The sequence below is a fragment of the Mizuhopecten yessoensis genome, unplaced genomic scaffold (assembly GCF_002113885.1).
Source record: "Mizuhopecten yessoensis strain PY_sf001 unplaced genomic scaffold, ASM211388v2 scaffold8335, whole genome shotgun sequence".
Taxonomy (NCBI): domain Eukaryota; kingdom Metazoa; phylum Mollusca; class Bivalvia; order Pectinida; family Pectinidae; genus Mizuhopecten; species Mizuhopecten yessoensis.
In genome coordinates this window covers 21526-27997 of record NW_018407496.1, presented here as the reverse complement: position 1 = coordinate 27997, position 6472 = coordinate 21526, and positions in this window count along the sequence as shown.

Sequence of the window (6472 nt, the reverse complement as noted above, 5' to 3'; positions counted from 1 at the left end):
GTATATTTTCCGGAAGGATGAATTCTTTTCAACAAGGTATTTTCGTTGTTTGACTATCATGTTTGAATTGCAATCTTCATTCCGTGATATTTGTGTGCGCTGTTAGTTGGCATTTGGGAAAATCTGTACCGTCCTTGTATCACTAGCTGTCGTGCATACTATATACGACTCAGTGAACTGGGCCGTTTTCGTTAAAACGGTCAAACCGATCGGACCACTGTTGTTCGTTTATTAAATAAGGTCTGACCTAGCAATCTGATGCTGCTTTCAGGCGAGCCTTGAAAAAGCCTTGCAAGGCCTGCATACACATTTGCAGGTCCACCAGTATTTATACCCGAACTTTTTACATTTATAAACGGTCAAACCGGTTGTTCCGCATACACGAACAAGCCCCTGGTCATCGCCGAAACTTCGTCACGCCCTGATGAACTTACCTGTTTGCGTGGGATAGGCGCGTACCTGAATGTATGCGTGGGTAGCGTACGAGGCTCCATACGAGTGACCCTTTCATTTGGATTCATTTGTTTGGAATCTTGTTCTATAGAGGAGTGTTCTTATACAACTCAACACCATGGCCCCAAATTCTACATCCAATGAACCTTCTTCCAATAAAATGACTTCTAGTAAATCCACTTCAAATATCGTTGGTGAGGCGCACAGAGTGATATATGAGGATATATCAGAGGAGTCCACGGTGGTAATGAACCACATGGCTGACTTATTCAACAGGTTGGACACTCGTCTTACACATATTGATAGTCAAGTTGTTAGGATTGATCACATCCAAAAGGATATGACTTCTCTGACCACTAAAGTTCAACTTTTAGAGCATGAAATGAAGGACATTGACGTCAAGAATAGGAAAATTCGAGATTCGGTGTCAGAGGTTGTTTCGAAGTCGAAAGAAATGGAAAAGAGCGCCCAGGTATTGAGTGAAATGTACGATGGTGTTAAGAGCAGTGTGGATTGTAACACCTCCACATTGGCCAATATGAAGAGTGCTGATGACAAGCATGTGATTGACACAGCAGCTATTTGTGGCGAGTTGAAGGAGCTGCGTTCAGAGAGGACTAATCTTCAGGAGCTAGTGTTAGATCTTCAATGCAGGTCAATGGCTACAAGGTGAATATCCGGGTGAAGACACGGAGGGTACGTTGCGCGACTTCCTGTACTATGAACTTGGTATAGAGGCGAATATAGATTTCGGTAAGGTTCACCGATTCGGGAAGTTTGTGGCTGATAAGCATCGGCCCATCGTGGCAAGATTTGTCACCATAAGGATCTGGAGCTTGTCCGAGTCAACTCGTACAAACTGAGGTGTAATAGCTTTTGGATAAATGAACAATTTCCGTCTGAAATTGAGGAGCGGTGTCGTAAGCTATATCCAGTGATGAAACAACGTAAAAGTGCTGGCTGCAAGTTTAAGTTGGTGCGCGATCGGCTATATGTGAATGGCAGGCTGCATGAGTATTCTTCGCCGGAAGTGACTATGGAGGCAACCCCTTCTTACCGCGATGCGTTGGACAGGACCCCGACTTCCGGTCAACGAGAATCCAAACGGAGGCGGAGATTCACTGCTACACCAACCAGCTCTTCGAGGCAGGTGTGTCGGGGGGTAGATTACATTGACAGTCCCCTAACTGACTTAACTGAACATGCCGTTAACAGTACTGGTATCAAAATCCTTTCATGGAATATAAATGGTGGCCTAGATAACAAACTGCGTGTAACCGAATTCCGGAATTTCATATTTGCTTATGACATTATATTTTTGTCGGAGTGCTGGATTCCAAATGACTTTAAGCTGGAGCTGGATGAATACGAATCAGTTGTACTACCTCGACAATTAACGCGAAGTACGCAAGGTGGTGGAATTGTCATTCTTGTACGCAATACCATAGCTAAGTTTGTTGATGTAGGTTAGGTTTTGTTTGATACCATTATCCCGGTAACAGGTGACCAATGTTTAACCACCCATACAAACGACACAGTGTTGATATTAACATATATTCCACCCAGCTCGTCCAATTAATACCAGTTATATAAATGTGATATTTTCTAAGTTCTAGAAAATATCTTAATCGAATATTCTGTACATAAAAATGTGATGGTGCTTGGCGATTTCAATAGTCGTACTCGTACTTCTAATGATTTCCTTTGTTTGGATATTATACATGATCGGATTCGTTCACATATTGAATCTGTGTTAGTTTATACTAGCGATAGTGATGAGGAACGCCTGTTACCAGTTAGAAAAAAACCTGGTCCAGGTGCTAAAGAATTTGGCACTAGGTTACTTAATCTGTGTAAGTCTTCTGGCCTTAAAATTATGAACGGGAGATATTCTAATGATCTATCTAGGGAGTTTACTTTTTGTGGCTCAAATGGAATGGGTGTAATCGATTACCTTTTAATACCTTTCTGTCTTTTTCACATTGTTAACAAATTTCAAGTTTGTAATTTTACTGAATTCTCTGACCACGCACCTTTACATGTGGAAATGTGTTCCATTGTTCTTTCTAAGGGATCAGAATTAGACGAGCAAGACTTGGAGAGTAGACCTTCATATAAATAGAGGGATGAATATAAACATCAGTTTATGGAAGCTATAAGTGTTCATTCAGATAGCTTAAACAACTCGGTTGTTATTACTGAGGAAATAAATCAAGACTCTATTGATTAATGTACATGTGTTGACACTTTTACAAACACATTGCAAGGTATTATGGAACCCTTCTTTCTAAAGAAACCACCTGATATGTCTATGACCAAAGCCACGCCCCCTGTTAATGTAAATGTTACTGTTTCCAGTAGAGATAATAAACCCTGGTTTAATGATCGTGTAAAAAAATGCGTAATTCGCCATTATTGACAGGCGAGCAACTATATGATCATTTTAAAAATGTGTCAAATGTACAAAACGACTCAATTCAACAGGACAACATTTTTATTGATAAAGATATTATGTATGATGAATTAGATGCACCGATTCTTTTTAATGAAGTAAGATCTGTTATTCGAAATTTGAAATTTGGCAAAGCCCATGGACTGGATGGTTTGTTAAATGAATGCTTTATTAACTGTGAAGAATTACTCCTTCCCAATTTGTGTATGTNTAGATGCTATATTTGCATAACATACTATTATAACAAAAACATTGTCATCTAGGAAAAGATTGTATTGTTGTTTTATAGATTTTCGCAAAGCGTTTGATTTTGTCGACAGGTTAAGCTTATGGCGCAAGTTGACTAGGCTTGGTATTCGAGGGGAAATGTTGTCTGTTATTAAGTCGCTTTATAAATCAGTCAAATCCTGTGTTTCAATTAATGGGAAATGCTCTAACGTTTTTGAAAACATTGTCGGTTTATTGCAAGGGGAAATTTTGTCACCATTACTGTTTTCTCTTTTTATCAATGATTTTGAAATGTCCTTTATTGAAAACGGTGCAACATATTACGACTTCGGTGAGTTAAGTTTGTTTCTGTTAATGTACGCAGATGATTTGGTATTTTTTTTGGAATCTGTACAGGGTCTGCAGACTCTTCTCGATAGCCCTTTAGAATACTCTACAAAATGGAGTTTAGCTGTAAATACGGAAAAAACTAAAATTGTAGTTTATAGAAAAGGTGGAAGATTACATAATGATGAAAAATGGTATTACAAAGGAAGTAAAGTCGAATGTGTGGATCAATTTCCTTACCTAGGTGTTATTCTAAATAACAAGAATAAATTCACTTCCATCCCAAAACAATAAGCTATCCAAGAACGAAAAGTTATGTTTGCATTATTTTCAAAGTGTACATCATTAAACTTAAATGTAAAAACTATGCTTCACCTTTTCGATACATATGTAAGCAGTATCCTTTTTTATGCAAGTGAATTAGAATGATGAAATGTTGGTTTAAGATCTTAAAATCTGAAAATATTTCCACTTCCTATACATTTTTTTTTATTAAAATGCTGTAATAAAAATGATTTCAACTGGGCTAAAGCAATAAGAGATGAATTGAATAATCTAGGTCTTAGTGGTGTTTGGTTTAATCCATGTGTTTCTCAGCAAAATGTGTTATTACCATTGATAAAACAAAGAAGTTTTGATCAAGGCATACAATCCCTAAGGGCCTCAATGGAAAACTCTCCAAAATGTTTATTGTATAAAAAATATCATTGATTTTGGAGAATCATTACCATTTTACCTCACAAAATATATACCAATGAAATATCGCATTTGTTTAACTCGAATCCGTACATCTACACATTCTTTGGCTGTGGAAGTTGAAAGGTATAATAATATACCTAGAGAACGTAGATATTGTAAACCTCTGAAGTAGTGGACGAATTTCATTTTTTATTAGTCTGTTCTAAATTCCAAAATCTCAGATCACGTTTTATCAAAAGCTGTTATTGGAAAAAACCATCTGTGTTTAAAGCCGTTCAGTTATTGAGTGTCCATAATATGAGTGTATACTAGGAAAATTCATCTATGAGGCAAACAAATTAAGGGTATTATAATGGAATATGATTGTCTTCATTCTCTGTACATTGTCCATGATTTGTGTATAATATGTATTGTATACTGATGGGCTAATGGCCTAAAGTTCGAATAAAACTTGAAACTAATTTAATCGGCAACTTCTGAAAATGTACACAGGTATAAAGGTGTGTCTTGGGCCTCCTGCTGTCAGCACCGGACACAGGTGTTTAGTGTTATTTACCTGTACACAAATTTCACACCTAAGTATGCTAGGATCGAGATGATGTTCATTATTTAACCAAGATGTTGAATTATAACTTGTATAAGCTACATGTATAGGGAGAAACAAAAATGTTTGAATCTCATAATTCAATTATATTATCGAGATAAATGTAATCATGGAATTAGATAATATAAGTAAAGTCCGTGATCTAATTCAGCATCGCATACCTAGGTACTGTATTGTATACAATTAAATGTGTAACTGTCGGTATTTTGCTGTTTATTTGAATTGTCGACCTAACACAAGGAAGACACAATGTCGGCGATTTGTCATTATACGGTTATACTAAAAATATTTACTTTTAAAAACAGCAGACACTAACGTAGATGTTATGTTGTAAACATTTTTCACTGATATTTTTCCGTATTTTTGGACCGTAGAGGTACCACAGAATATTCCTGCACAGAAACTGGTCACGATGTAGTGCTGTTCATTGGCGACATGATTGGATAAGTTATCATTGTAGAGCAGAGACATATATAGTATAATTATTTCAAACAGACTTTCCAGCTTAAATTAAGAAATATCTTTGATCAACAACATTAAGACTTTTTCTGTTTATTTTCCCTCAAACTCGTTCATGCAATGCTACCACTCTATGTTACCCTATTCAAAGTCGTCAGTTTGGTTTCAATTAAACTCACTGTCTGGTAATTCTGGCATTTTTTATGACTGGATACCATCTACATAATGTTGTATTCAGCATAATCTAATTCCTCAAAACTAAAACAATATCAATTCGCAATCTGATGCTGTATGACTATTCAATTGTGACTGCTACAGGCGTTGAACCTGTGACGTCAATGCCGATAGGGTGCTAATTAGTAGAAGACGGACAGGTGAAAATCGTACAATTTCCACGTCAATATCTCGGTATTGGGATGATCGATTTGTATGCTGTTTTCGACATTTTTGTGTTTGGATCATATAGAATAATAATATATTAATTTCTATTTTCGTTCAGAGTACACTTTAAGGTGACTCCACACATCGTCATCAGCGTCCATTTTCGTGACGTACTTCCGGAAAAAGTACAGCTCGGACTCCAATCGGGAACCGTCGGCACTTTCCGTAAACGAGAAAATATGTAGGTAGCAGAGTACAGTAGAAATGGCTTGACCCAAAACATATAAGGCATGTCTCGGATAAACATGGATAGCGGATTCATCCTGCACAACACACCTACATATATATATATATTAATAAACTACATTTTGAATACGGGCTTTTTAGAAGAACGATTTTTTTTCAAAAGGTGATTTCCCCAGGTTTGGGACTTGTGAAAACCATGGTAACCACATCAAATAACACTAAAATATGCAAAAGATCATGATTTTTAACCCAGAATTTGACCCCCGCAAGTAGAATTGTTTTTCTTTAAACCTGTCTGAAATTAAATATCGCCTACTCGGTAACAGAAATACTCACGTTTTAGCATAGGTCATTCCGGTGGATTTTTCACAATATTTGCACATGTGCTGAGTACAAAAATAGACTACATGAAAAGCTAGCTTTTGTTGTGTAGACACAGATTTGTAAATGCCCAAAATTGTAGTCTCATACCAAATTCGATTTTTTTTGTTGAAAAATTATGAAGCCCACATAGTCCACTTCATCATGTATATGCAAGTTTTAGTGATTTTTTTTAAAAAATTTGATACATGTTATATTACAGGGGTCATTCATTGTATAAAAATATCACCCATGGCCACCGT